General features: G+C 59.7%; 1 protein-coding gene across 18 annotated transcripts in view; it reads right to left on the minus strand.

Moving 5' to 3' along the window:
* Window positions 1–14876, minus strand: part of MEGF11 (multiple EGF like domains 11) — a 320058-nt gene that overhangs the window by 178311 nt on the left and 126871 nt on the right. The gene's annotated exons all lie outside the window — the stretch shown is intronic.

Below are 14876 nucleotides of genomic sequence, written 5' to 3' on the forward strand. Positions count from 1 at the left end.
TTGACAGCAGTTTGAGGATGGCGGATCATTTCTCTCGTCCTTTGACGGAATCCGCATTCTCTCAAGGTCATCTTCTGCCCCCTGAGAGATCTGCCCCGCTATCTAATCCATCAGTGGAAGATGACAGAACCCCACCTGCCACCCGCCCAGTTTGGGAGGCTCGGGAACTCCTCAGCTCCCGCCAGCACTGTCAGTTTCTCCAAAGGGACCTAGATGAAGGGCTTTTTGCTGAAAGCTGCCAGGGATCTTCTCTCTGCCCAGGACTGGGCTGGGCTGGGCTGGGGGGGGGGGGGCAATGGGATCCTTTAGGTGTGTGTTGGGGTGGGGGGTGCCATGTGCATGCCCACTGCCTGCCCCGAACACCCACCAGCAGGACGCTGCTAGGTTAGCCCCACTGTGTGATAGGAATGGGGGCCTCTGGCCTTTCCCAAATGCAGGGGACCTTAAAGCTGTGGCCTTAGCTTTGCTCTGGCCCCCAGGCAAGGGAGACCCCAGGAAAGGCGTATCAGACGCTCACCGGTTCTGCAAGCGCTGGACATGACTGCAGAGCACTGGCACCTGCCCCCTCCTCGCCTGTGCACGTGGCCTTCCGGGAGGAGTCTAAAGACATTAGCAGCCCCAGGGTCCTGCTTGCTGGAGCCCAGGCTATGGCTGGGAAACCAGGCTGGTGCTGATCCCAGAGACGAGCCCACCTGGCTGCTAGCAAGACCCCAGCCCAGCCAGTCCTGCTGCCTGGGCTTCCCCGGTTCCCACTGGACTCTCCAAACAAGCCCAAGTGGGTCAGCATCCTCAGGACACACTGGACACTAGCTGTCCATCCCCTGGGTCCCCACCACATGCCAGTGCCTTGGCCCAGCGGGCTCCCAGCCCAGGTCTCAGCTGCTCTCTCACCCCCTCCACACTGCTGAGGCCCCCACATGCCCCATGCTGGCCTGTCGCCTAACCCCAGCCAGCAGGGACCTGGGGCTCTGAGCAAGCTCCAAGCACCACTGTCTTTTTCCTGGGTCCCTCCCCACGGTCCCAGATCTGCAGAGCTCCTCCCACTTGCTTCGATGCCTATGACATTTGCTTGTCAAAACCTTAACTCGTGCCTATTTCACGGCTGTGTTTAGACAGTGTCCTTTGAAGCAGGAAACATGGATAGCGAGGCTCCGAGTGCCGTGTCTGGCATTCAGACCACGGTATGCATGGGTGCCTTGTGGGAAGGCCAGAGGGTGCTCTGAGGAGTGGAGGTGACACAGTGACACCGGCCACTCCTATTCTAGGACCCCAATGGAGCCACCAGCAGGCAGCCCCTCCACAGAGGCCTGGGTTGACACAACAGCTGTGCCTAGAACAGGCGGGTAGGTCCCGAGTCCTTGCTGACCCAGGCCCCACAGTAAGTGACCCCCGAGGAGGGTCTGGGTCAAGGTTCCGCCACCCTGGCCTCCTCCTCTGGCTGCTAGAACTCGGCACAGGTATTGTGTCAAGTTCTCCTTCCCACGGCTGCTCAGCCATCTGTCATCCTGCACAGGGCGCCGAGGCGGGCACTGGTGTCACTGGCCACGTGACTGGGGGCAGTCGGCTGCTCCCCTGCTCCAGCCCTGCGGAGGAATCGGAGCTGTGGGATCTCGGCTCCCCTCCCCTTGCCCCCCATACAGCCTCCGTCCTGCCTTGAAGGTCCCCGGCTGTTAGCGAGAGGCAGGATGGCACGTGGTCAGGAGCTCAAGCTGCCTGCAGAACACGGGGTCTGGCTGCGCGGACGCTGAGACTAACTCAGCCCTCGGGCGAGCTGCCTGCCTCTCCGTGCCGGCCCCCATCTGTTCCTGGGGGACAGGGACAGGATGGGCCTCACAGGCTGTGTGCGGATTGGACAAGCAGATGCGTACTGTGGGAGCCTTGCTGTTAGAAGTAAGAGCATCATTGCATGGGAGGGCAGGGGCCCCAGGAGGCATGCGCCTCTTTTATCCTCCGCACAAATGCTGTCCCCTCGCTCCCACCCTTCACGGGGGCCTGGGCACCTGATGGGTGGTCTGTGGGGACCTGCGGACAGATTCCTAGCTGGGGACAGTCTACGTGGGGGGGGGGGTCCACCAGGTCCACCCCTGGGGGAGAAGCCAGGCTAGTAGATAATGTGGTGACCCAAGCTGAAACACCACATCTGCCAATGACAGGAGAGAAAGCACATTGCTTAACTTCTGTGCCTTCAATCCTGCACCTGTAAGATGGGACAGGAGTTGCACCCACCTCACAAAGATGAAAAGAAATAATGCACGTAAAGTCCTTTGACCAGGGCCAGGCACATGCCGTGTGCTCCGTAAGCAGGAGTGACTGTGGGCATTTCACACACACACGCATGCGCTATGGGGTCTGCACTCATCTACCGTTGTGACTTCACGTTTGCTGAGCACCGCCCCTCCCCCACGCACGTCCACTCACACACGGCTGACGGCTACTATGGCACAACAAGCACCGCGCTGGGTCCCCCAAGCCTCACATGGGCGCTCTCGGGTGCTTCATGGGGGAAGAAGCTCCTGGTGCAGAGGGTGCCTGGTTCGGCGGGCACCTGGACCCTGGGACATGTCCCGTGGGCTTCTCCCAGCCTGCTCTTCTGCGGCTTACTCACTCCCCGGGATGACCGGCGGGTAGCAACCAGGCTACACCTTTCTAAAACGGTACTTTGGGCCACGTGGAGGAACCAGGGGCCGCAGCACCCTGCAGCTGTCACACTTGCTGACTCAGCGGTTTATCTCAGGGCCTCTTTCCCCACGGGGGGGCTGGGGACAAGGAATACAGATAATTTAGACAGTGAGCAGGGCAGTCGATAGGCACACTCGGGGAATCGCCAGCAGCTGTGCGGTGAGTGACAAACGGGAGAGAGAGGTCACAACCGCCGTCTCCCTGGCCACCTCGCTTGGGCGCTGCTCCATTTGGAGGGGGGAAACAGCGGCGGCGAGGGTTCAGGGACTTCCACTCACTCGCACAGTTTGCAGGGGGACAGCGCAAGGCCAGGCTTTCTCCAGCTCCTCTTCCTAACCACCCCCTCCCGGGGAGGCTCTGGGGACCCGGCATGCTAAGGGCTACAGCCACAGTGCACCTGCGCCTTGTATGTGATCAGACCATGCCACCCGGCCTTCCGCAGTGAGAATGTAGTGCGGGGGTCTTCTCCACTGTCCCCCCCCCCCGACACACACCACCTGTCTGCGCGCCCGGGAACCTCTATGGGCGCAGTAACAGGCGTCCTTGACTTGACTGCGGATGAGTTTGGCCAATGGGAAAAGCCGGCAGCAGCAGGGAGGCGGGGCTGGGCCTGGGTGGTGGTGGTCTCCTCCCCTCCCAGCCATAGGCCCTGGGAGAAGGGGTTTCTCCTGGCCTGAGGGTGGTACTTCTAGCTGCTAGCCCTAAATGCAACACCACATCTTACTGTGCCCCTTAACCCTTCCCACGCAGGTGCCTCCCAGTGATCCTCCTTAACGTGCCAGCTGGTTCCGGCCGGGCCCCTAACTGACCCGGTGAGCAGGCCCACATGCAGGAGAGGGACAGGCCCCTCTTAGCCACGTGCTGCCCTCCGCCAGGGCCACACACAGACGTCAGGAGGAACTGGAGCTGCGCTCTCTCGGCTCCTCCCCCTCCCCCGACGCCGGGTCTCCCGAGGACTCGCTGGGGCCCCTGTGGGCCTCAGTTTCTCCACGATCCGCATGTTCCCCCCAGCCCAGGAGGACAGGGCTCCACTGCGGCAGCTGCTGACTCTGGATGCCAAATTCAAGCCACGGCCGGGAAGGAGCCACTCCATTCCACGATGCAAGCAGACAGCTTGGCTGGCGTGGGGACAGATTGGGGGGGCGGGGGGCGGGCAGAGGGAAGGCCAGGGCAGGGGCCCTGGGGCAGGAGGAAGCTGTGCATCTGCAGCCCAGGCCCGGGGCCAAGGTCCCAGCCTCAAGCCGTGTGGGGCTCCCCTGGGGTGTCCTGCGGGTACCTGCGGCTGGGACGCCTCGGGCCAGTGCCACGCTTCTCGCCGGCGGGAGCCTTCTGAATCAATTTTCCTTCCTATTAGCATTCCGCCCAGGACGAACATGAGTCCCGGAGGTGTTCACGGTCGTATATTTTGCCTCGCGCTTTGCAAATGGTCTTACTAGTTAATGGAACTATAAAAATTACTTACATGAAAAGGTCAGGATAAATAAAGACAACTTCGATGCTCCTGAACCAACCAGGCTGACACCCAGCAAGGACAAAAGAAAGCCTGGGGGCCTGGGAAAGGTGGGTCCGGTGGCCTTCCAGAATCCTACGGAATACGGCTTCCAGAACTTTCCCGGAAGCCTGCTCCCCCAGCGCTCCACTGCACAACTGCAATTGATCAGCCCGCCATCAGCATTCTGGGCAGGAGCCTCCCATCGGGTTATCATTGGATACAGCGTGGGAAGAATATGACCGCTGTCCAAGGGGCCCGGGCACAAAGCTCGGCAAGAGTGAGGCTGCGTGTCCAAGGTCACTTAGCTCACGGCGTGTGTCGGGGGCTCGGGAGTCGCCAAGGGGAGTTCTGAAGCCGCTCATCAGATGTGTGCCACTCGGTCCTTGCTAATCACAGCCCTGAGTCCCCTCCCCTGCCAGGAAGAGCCAAAGGGACTGGCCCTTCCCCTGGCCACGTCCAGAGCTGCCTTCTAATTGCGCTGGCTACATCTGGCTGCAAAGACATGAGCCATCCATTTAAAAAAAAAAAAAAAAAAGCAACCCCGTGCCTGCAGGGCTAATAAGCTGGAAAGACAATAAGGGTTGGGGGAGCTCTGCAGGTCCGGGGGCCGGGGGCCTGCAGGCTGCAGCCCCCACCTGTCTGGCAGGCACAGAGCCACTCATCTCTAACTCGCATGGTTGCTGTGGCCGTGGGTACTCTCCTGCAGCATCATGTTCTTTAAAATCTGGAGTTCCCACCCTGCCTCCTATCAGCTGCCTGACCTTGAGTACTCTCTGCAGTCCTCAGTTTTCTCATCTGTAAAATGGCCACTGACTCAGCGAGTTACTGCTGGTGGAACATGAGTTAACATGGGTAGCACCTAGAAGCAGGGGTTTGCTAAACTGTTGCTTTTTTTTTTTTTTTTTACAATGTTATTACTATTCCTCCTCCCAGGGCTGACTGCCCCGGAGTACTCCCTGGCCCCTGTCCAGCTCTGAGGATGCTCCGTGAGGCCTGCAAGAATTCCTTCCTCTCCCGAGGCAGGATGGGAGCCCTGGGGAAGCCCCTGGTGCGGGCACTGCGTGTGGGGCAGGAAGAGGTGCAGCCCAGGGTGGCTCGTTGGCGAGTGACAGCCTCTCAGGGGAGCACCAGCAGCAGGCTCTGAGAGGAGGGAGCCACAGACCCCCAGACCCACTGCCAGGCGGTACTTCTGGGGGTAAACGGCAGCTGGGGCGGGAGCAGGGGCCTGCACCCCGGGCTCTCCCTGCTCCTGCGCATGGCCTGCTGGTGTAGGTGAACACTCACCCACGTGTGCACTCCCTGTGCGCTAGGCTCCGCCTGTCGGGCTGGTGGAGAGGAGTCCGAAACCCAGAAAGGGCCAAGTCCCGGGCACTGAGCCCCCCACACTTGCTCCTAGCTCCTGGCCCTGAAGGTCCCCTCAGGCACCCCTCGGGGAGCTGTGTACAGAGAGGAACCAGGGCCACGACTGTGAGTGCCGAGAACGGACTTGGGAGCCAGGCTGTAGGATTCAAGTGTGGGTTCAGCGACTTCACCGTTGAGTGACCTCGGGCAGGCTCTGTAACTTCTCCGGGTCTCAGTTGTCCACCTGTGTGGAGCAGTGTGGTGCAGAGGCTACGGCAGTGCTCACGACACCTGCTTTCCACACGAGAATGCCTGGTTTGAGCCCCCGCTCCTCTGCTTCTGATCCAGCTTCCTGCTGGTGCTCACCCTGGGAGGCAGCAGGTGACGGCTCAAGTACGTGGCTCCCTGCCACCCACGTGGGATACCCGGATTGAGTTCCAGACTCCTGGCTTTGGCCTGGCCCAGCCCTGGCTGTTGCAGGCATCTGGGGAGTGAATCGGTGGATCTGTCTCTCTGCCTAAGATGACACATAAGATCAAATGGGAAGAGTGGTCCCCTACCCCAGAGGTCGTTGCCGATGAAACCACGAATCCCTGTAATGGTCGGAACGGTGCCAGCGCCGAGGAGTTTGCTGTTATGTTCTCAAGCTTATTCTCCCACTCCCTGCACCTGAGCACTCACTCACTCCGAAGGCATTTGTGCAACACCTACTGTGTGCCAGACACCGGGCAGGTGCAGGAGACACCACAAGCAGCCCCAGCAGCCCGACGGCGGGACAAGGACACCGCAGCCACGAGCATGAGCGAGAGAGCACCCAAAGGCTGTGGCACCCGCAGCAGCTCAGGTGCGGGAGGGGCCTGAGAGGGCGTGGCCAAGTCTTCCCTACGCTGGGGCACAGGAGACGCAGCAAGGCTTCTCAAAGGAGGCGCCCCTCACCTTGCCACGGACTCGGCACTGACCGCCCACCTGCCTCGGGCACAGACCAAGGACCAGGGAACAGCCGCCCTCCTCCACCACGGCCTCTCGCCCCGGCACTCCCTGCTGCCCTCGCCTCACTCTCCCCATACCTCCATCCAGCCCACAACCCTGTCCACACAGCCTGGCCTCCAGTTCTCCCCCCACCCTCGCTTTCCATATTCCATGGATGCTCCTTCCTCCAGGAAGCCCCTCCTGAGTGCACTGCCTACTCACCCTGGCCCAGACTGGCTGAGGTCCCCTCGCTGTGTGCACAGCCTCTGGTCTGCTCCGTAAGTCACAGCCCTGACTTTTCTACACCGCTCACGTGCCCTCCATAAATCCCATGCAGGCAGGGAACAGGCCTCTCTGCCCTGCAGTCCGGCCCAGCACCCAGGCAGCATCTGCTACGTGGCAGGTGCTCAATCAGTATAGCTTCAAAGAACAAGGATCTGGATCTGCCAGGATCTCGGCCCCTCCCCTTCCTTAGGCCCCTCCCCCACCCTAATGTGGACCATGGTCTGGCTAGGGGGGTGCGGTGTGAATACAAACTGAGAGATCAGGATGAAGCTCCTGGACAAGCACTGCCCAGCAAAGCCCAACCCCCAGGGATTTCAGCCTGGGTTTTGGGCACCCCCCCACACACCCTGATCCCAGTCTAGAGCTCCTAGAGGGGTTGGGGGGGCACCTGTCACCAGAAGCTGGTGTCAGATTGCAGCCCCGCCTCGGGGGACCGCCCCCGCCTCTCTGTCAATCACCCCAAGACAGGAGCCTGACTCGCCTTCCCATGGCTTGACTGTTAATGGTTTCTCAACGAAGCTCGCTGATCTGTCGGAACGTTGTACGGCTCCCGCGTGCGCCGCCATCCTGCCCAAACACTGATAAAGTCCCGGACGCCCCGTCAGGCTGCAGGCCCCAGAAGTGCTGCCGGGCCCTCGGCCCTCCTTGCTTCGGGAAGGATTTTCCCTTCTGAGCTGCTGGGGCCAGCACAGCTGTTCTTCTGCGTGGAGCAACAGCTTTTCAACTTGTTAATGACGCCGGAGCAGACGGCCTGAGTCAGCAGCCCCCGGCGCACGACCCGAGAAAATCTCTCTCCGGGTCTTTTTCTCCCCATCTGACAGATGCCAGGCCTTTCCCAGAAAGACACATTCCAGCTGATTGATTTTTTTCTTTGGGAAATTGATCCTCACCCACCTTCGAGGAAAGCGAAATATGGGGCTTGTCAAGCATTTTGTTGTTGTTTTTCGATGCTCTGTCTTCAAAACCTGTCCCCTGCTTCTGCTGTGTGACTTCGCCGTCCCCGAAGGACCTGGCCTGGTCTCAGGGCCACACGTGACAGTGACCCAGAGGGAGTGGTGCTAGGCGGATGGACGGTGCCCACGGCTGCCCCACCCAGGGAGGCCCCTGGGCACCGGGCTCCAGGCTGGCTGGCTCTGCTTGGGGTCCCTGCTCTCCTCCAGCGCCCCCTGTGTCTTCAATTCCACTCGCCCTGTGGTCAACCGCAGTCCCAACACATCCCATAGAAAATTCCAGAAATAAACCACACCCGAGTTTTCAGTGGCTCACTTCTCTGAGCTCAGCAGGGTCTGGGAAGTGAGAAGGGGCCGCCCCCCATCAGCCACTTCTCAGCCATCAAGGCCCGCTGTCCTTGTGACGCGTGCACACAGAGAGAAGACAGGCACAGGCTTCACTACAATACACGGGCCCGGCTGCTGTGTTGTAGTCATGGCTGCTCGTGGCTCTGATGTTCACATTTAGCTTCACCACTGGGGAGTCTGCAGAGGGAAGCACGCGGTGTACACGGGGGCTGTACCGGCATCTGCTGGGGGTCTGAGGACTTGGCCCCCACAGACGAGGCCGCTGCACTTAGCTTGCAGCGTGGCCCTAACACCACGCAGCTTCGTGCTCCCCAGCAGGCATCGCCCAGGGCTGACAAAGAGGATGCCTGCAAAGCGTTCGGGAGAGCGGGCTCCCGGCAGGGGTCCCAGAACCCCTAACTCTCGCCGTCATCATACTGGACCCTCAGACAGGCTGAACTCAGGGACGTCAGCCGGTACCGAGAATCAGGGCATGCGGGGGCCAAGGGGGCCACAGCTCCGCTTCCACCACCCCACCAGCACTTGCAGCCACACCAGACCTCCACGGAGATGCTTCCGCCAGCAGCAAACACAGTCTGTTCCAGCCTCGCAGCCTCAAGCAAGAAGGCCCCTGGGCCATTGCACCTGCTGTTTCCCTACAACCCACCCCAACACCCTTCCCCCTCCTCCTCGCCCAGCTAACTCATCTCTCAGGTCTCAGGGGGCCATCACGTGCCACCGTACTCTCCATGCTCCTGACATGCACTGCTCCCCCCAAGGCACAGGGCACAGCTCCCCTGCACTTGTGCACCCCCCCACCGCCATGGCACAGGGCACAGTCACTGTTTGGCTGCTTTGACTGTCTTCAGCACTGGCCCGGGAGCTTCCGAGAGGAGCAGCGGCTCTCTCTCACAGTGGTATCCGCAGGGCCCAGCACGGGGCCAGCACAGGGCAGAAGTCCATCCATTCATTGCTGAGCAATCAATGAAGACCTCTCCATTGATGAACAGCTAGCAAGCTCTTGGCTTCACTGCGCGGCAATCTGCCTCTGCAGAACCGCACACGTGGGTGCTGAGCCTGCCCCTTCCTGCTCCCTGGCCCATAGTTCCTTTTGATTCCATCTGTGAAGACTTCTGCGTCAGGAGCTCACAGGCTCTGAGCGGGCTGTGGCCGGGACCGACGGTGCCCACCATGCACAAGCGTCCTCCCTCCAAAGTTATGGCACAAGTGTGCAGCAAGACGCTATCATCGCCGCCTCCCTGGCAGAGAGCAGCCTGCTCATCCCCTGGTTTTAAAACTCATCCTATGAGGAGCTACTTAGCACCACTGATGTAGGGCTTTAATAAAAACAAGGCAGAGCTGGCCAGCGCCGCAGCTCAACAGGCTAATTCTCCGCCTAGCGGCGCCGGCACACCAGGTTCTAGTCCCGGTCGGTGCACCGGATTCTGTCCCAGTTGCCCCTCTTCCAGGCCAGCTCTCTGCTGTGGCCCGGGAGTGCAGTGGAGGATGGCCCAAGTGCTTGGGCCCTGCACCCGCATGGGAGACCAGAAGTACCTGGTTCCTGCCTTCGGATCAGCGCCGGTGCGCCGGCCGCGGGGGCCATTGGAGGGTGAGCCAACGGCAAAGGAAGACCTTTCTCTCTGTCTCTCTCTCTCACTGTCCACTCTGCCTGTCAAAAAAAAAAAAAAAAAAAAAGGCAAAGCCGACCGGGAGGGGAGGGAGGCTGCATGAAGGTCATGGTCACCGCCGCCCCTGCCTTCCCTTTGTGCCAGCACCTTGGCCCGGCCGGGGACCCCTCCAGGACTTGGTGCTGTTATGAATCAGTCCTCGTCAAAATCGCGCCCCTTCACGGTGTGGACTGCAGCTGTCTCTGCCTGCAAATCCCCTGTCTTCCGGGCACTTACACCTCCTCCTTGGAAAGATTTTGAACACTCTGTGTCCGAGAGGCTAGGGCCCTCTGCGGGGGCTCCAGCTCTGTGGTTAACTGGCCACGTGGACCGGCCACAGCACAGGACCAGCCTGAACAGTGCAGGATGCAGCGGGCAGGGACAGACCCCCGGCGTGTGGGCTGTCGGCCATTCTGTGAACAGGGGATGCCCGTTCTCCCCAGGGCCAGGGCTTCGAGAAGTGGATTTCCAACCCCAACCCAAACCTTCCTCCGACCCAAAGCCAAGCTCAAAGCATTTGCTTATGGTTCCAATAACCCTGTTCAAACGGCTAAGGCTATTTTTATTTTTATTCCTTTTAAAGATTTACTTTATGATTTCTTTAAAAGGCAGAGTTACAGAGAAAGAGAGGGAGAGAGAGAGAGGTCTTCCATCCGCTGGTTCACTCCCCAAATGACCACAATGGCCGGGGCTGGGCCAGGTCGAAATCAAGAGCCAGGAGCTTTAGGCAGGTCTCCCATGCGGGTGCAGGGGACCAAGTACTCGGGCCATCTTCTGCTGCCTTCCCAGGCATAACAAGAGGGAGCTGGACCAGAAGTGGAGCAGCCGGCACTGGAACTGGCATTCATAGGGATGCTGGTGCCATAGGTGGCCACTTAACCTGCTGAGCCACTACTCTAGCCACTAATGCTATTTTTAAATAAATTATTGGGGCCAGCGCCATGATGTAGCAGGTAAAGCTGCTGCCTGCAGTGCCAGCATCCCATATGGCTACTGGTTCAAGTCCTGGCTGCTCCACTTCCCGTCCAGCTCCCTGCTAATGTGCCTAAAAAAAAGCAATGAAGATGGTCTGGCTCCTGGCTTCAGCCTGGCCCGGCCCTGGCCATTGGGGCCATTCAGGGAGTGAACCAGCAGAGATAGAACATCTCGCTTGTTCTCTCTCTGCCTCTGCCTCTTCTTCTCTGTAACTCTGACTTTCAAATAAATAAATAAATAATTTTAAATTTGAAGGACAGAGAGACAGAGACAGAACTCCCATCCTCTAGTTCATTCCCCAAAATGCCTGCAATGCCCAGGGCTGATCAGGCCAAAGCTGAGAGCTGGGAGCTGGGAACACAACTGGGCTCTCCTATACGGGTGTCAGGGCCTGATTACTTGAGCCATCACTACCACCTCCTAGGGTGTACGTTAGCAGGAAGCTGGAACCCGGAGCCAGAGCTGGGACGGAAACCCAGACGCTTCAATATGGGATGCAGATGTGTCTTTTTTTTTTTTTTTTTTTTTTTTTTTTGACAGGCAGAGTGGACAGTGAGAGAGAGAGACAGAGAGAAAGGTCTTCCTTTGCCGTTGGTTCACCCTCCAATGGCCACCGCGGCCAGCACACTGTGGCCGGCACACCCCGCTGATCCGATGGCAGGAGCCAGGTGCTTCTCCTGGTCTCCCATGGGGTGCAGGGCCCAAGCACTTGGGCCATCCTCCACTGCACTCCCTGGCCACAGCAGAGAGCTGGCCTGGAAGAGGGGCAACCAGGACAGAATCCGGCGCCCTGACCGGGACTAGAACCCGGTGTGCTGGCGCACAGGCGGAGGATTAGCCTAGTGAGCCACGGCAACGGCCTGAAGATGTGTCTTAATTAGTGTCTTACCTGCTAGGCCAAATACCACCTCCCTTAATGACTTTTTTTTTTTTTTTTGAGAGGGAGAGCTAGAACTAAAAACAGACTGCCCATCTGCTGATTCACTCACCAAATGCCCACAACAGCCAAGGCTGAGCCAGACCCAAGCCTGGAACTAGGAACTCAATCCAGGTCTCATGTGGGTGGCAGTGACCCAATGACTTGAGCCATCATTGCTGCACCAGCAGGAAGCTAGAGTCAGGAGCCGGGCTGAGTCTCAGACCCAGGCACTCCAGCAAACACTCCGGTATGGGATGCAGGCACCCACCCAGCACCCTACACCACCCACCCAGCTCCCTACACCACCCACCCAGCACCCTACACCACCCACCCAGCACCCTACACCACCTACCCAGCTCCCTACACCACTCACCCAGCTCCCTACACCACCCAACCAAACACCTGCCCTGATCTTTTAATTGCCATTGCTGGTCACACAGCTTCTACCTGGCAAAGCCTGGATTCAAACCCAGGGCTGTGTGAACTCGTAGCCGGAGCACACACCCTTCCCTGCCTGTGGGGCAGCTGGATAGAGGGGCCCGGCTAGTGCATGGGGAGGGACCCCGACAGCTTCTCAGCAGAGGCACGAGAAGCACCCCAATGGCAGACGGTGGTCTTGATTCAGAGATGGGCCAGCATTGCCTGCTCCCTGCTGCCCCAACTCCGGTGGTCACAGAAAGGCCACCTGGGCTAACATCGTGCTGTCATCCTAGCCTGGTGACCTGGGGTTGGGAGCAGGTGCTGTCCTGTCCCTCCTGCCCTGCCCCACCCTGTCCAGGCTCGCCCTGTAGGATGTCCCTGCCCCTGAGCAGCTCGGGGAGAATGGGTGGGCTCCATTCTCTCCTATACATCCCACCCTCTCACTGTCTGTGTCTTTGGAAAAAGACACAACATCAGTACACTTGGCCTTGAGAAAATGACCAGTGCTCAGGGTCATTCCCTGCTGTCACACAGAATACGGCAAAGGACCAGAAATAACCTTGGTGCCCACCCCCAGGAGAAGGACAAACAGATGGCGGCACAGCCACACAGTGGAATACTATGCAGCCACGAAAAGGAACCAGAGTGCTCTTTCTGTGCTGATACAGGACCCAGAGCTGGAGGTAAGTGGCAAAGCAAAGGCAGGGTCGATTTTATCATGGGCTTCCACCGATGTAAATGTTCAAAACAGAGGGAAAGAGTACACATATGTGCTTTCTCATGTGTGCAAAAAATGCCCCTGGATGGACGTACAGACCGGGGATATGGATTCCCTCCAGGAAAGAGGTCCCAGGAGACAGAATTTTGAAGCAGGAGAAGGTGCCACCTACACAGGAAACAATGCCACTGACACTGCTCCCCAGGAGGTCTCTGCACACACAAAAGAACCCCTGGGAGAGAGAGAGAGAGATAGCGCTCCAGCCTCTGGAGGTATCCGGCCCCAGCCACGGTGACTGCGACCCCCACCAAGCCTGGTGGGAAGGCAGGTGGAGGGGGAGGTCCAGGCTGGTTCAGCTGCTGGGTGGGGCCTGAGGTCACCCTGGCAGTGACCTGGGCTCTGCCTCCCCCACCCAGCCCAGCAGCCCAGGACCACAGCACCACAGCACTTCCCTGGGGTCATTACAGTGCCCGGGACAGGGACAAGGCTGGCGGTGCAGAGACAGCAGCGGTGGCACCGAAGCCTTCCTCCTTTCTCTGGTTTTCCCCTTCTCTCCCTCACTTTCCTTTTCTGTTGCCTTCTTCACCCATTCACGAATCCACAGCCCTGCTCCAAGCATCGCCCCTGGACTAGACACAGGGCTCTGCCTCCCTCCCTTCATCCCAGGGTTGGTTCTTCACGGAAGCCCAGCCTCTCTGGTCCTTGGGGGTTTGGGAAAAGAGGGAGGAGGGGAGGGAGGGCAGAGGATGCAGGGTCACTTGAGGTCAGAGCCCCACAGGGCGAGGGGAGTCACAAGCCAGCAGTGAAGGAGCCTGGGGGGACCACAGACTGGCCCAGCATCAGCTCCCGTGAGACACAGTGAGCGTCTCCCTGGGTCCCCACGTCCCCTTCTCTCTGCACCTGCCATGGAGCTGATCTGCTCTAGGGCTGTCAGTCCTCCCCCCACCACTACTGTCCCCCCACCTCCCCATGCCCCTGCTCTTGACGGAGCCTGCCCAGAGCTGCAGCTGACAGGCAGGGGTCACACTCCTCACAGGGTGGGGCCGGTCTCTCGGGGCCCCGCCCCCAGGCCTGCCCCTTACCTAGCACTGAGGTCAGACAAGGATTTACAGGAAGAAGAGAGGAAAGCATGGGGATTGGCAGGAAGGCGGAACATGAGGGAGGGAGGGAGGGAGGAAGACAGACAGACAGACAGACAAATGTCTGCCTCTGAATCTTCCAGCCATCTGGCAGATACGACTCTTCTGGAACTTTCTACTTTCCAAGCACATCCACGTCCATTTCATTTCTTTCATTTTCCCAACTCCCCCCCCAGGAAGTCACATGAGGGTCCCTTATAACCCCCAGGTCACAGACAGTGGGGAAGTGAGGATACAAGACACGGGGGCACCTGCTGCAGGTCACCCACCCCTGAGTTGGCAGCTCCTCGGCCCTGGCACTCAGCACAGCCTACGCCTCCCTCCTCCTCTCTCTTGCTCTCTCTTGCATGCACGCACGCCCGGCAGCTCCTAGAGCAGCTGGCACGATTAATTACCGCCTCGCATGGGGGGCTCCTCTCACAGCAGAGACCCCGTCCTCGCGGTCCTCAGACCCAGCTCGGAGCCTGGCATTGCGTGGCAGCCAAAGCAAATGGGAGCAGCAGAGTGGCGGGACAGTGACAGTGACCGAGCCCTTTCCCACTTGAACAGGTCGCTCCTTCTGACCCCTGCCTGCAGCGCCGGCAGAGGGCACACACTCAACAGAACACTCTGCCCAGGTGTCACAAAGACCGGGAGGCTCAGAGGGGCCGTGTGTGGGAGGCCATGGAGTCTGGGCATTGGCTCTGGTCCAGCTGGGGACGCCCAGAGCCCAGTTCTAGGCCAGTGGGAGCCCCCTGGGATCCAACGCCACCCCTCCTCTGCAGCCCTCTGCCCTCCACCATCTCCTTCCCACCGCAGGGTCTTGCCTCAATCAGCTCCCCCTGCCCGGAGCTCCCTGCCCAACCCCAGGCTCTGGCTCTGACCCCCTGAGATCTCAGCTCCGGAACTCCCCCCAGGGCCCGCCATCCTCCCATCTGATGGGGGTCCCCCCAAATTGGCTCCCATCACCCCGCGTTCTTTTCCTATACCATGGAAAACCCCCATTCTCATTTATC

This window comes from Oryctolagus cuniculus, chromosome 12 (assembly GCF_964237555.1).
Source record: "Oryctolagus cuniculus chromosome 12, mOryCun1.1, whole genome shotgun sequence".
Lineage (NCBI taxonomy): Eukaryota > Metazoa > Chordata > Mammalia > Lagomorpha > Leporidae > Oryctolagus > Oryctolagus cuniculus.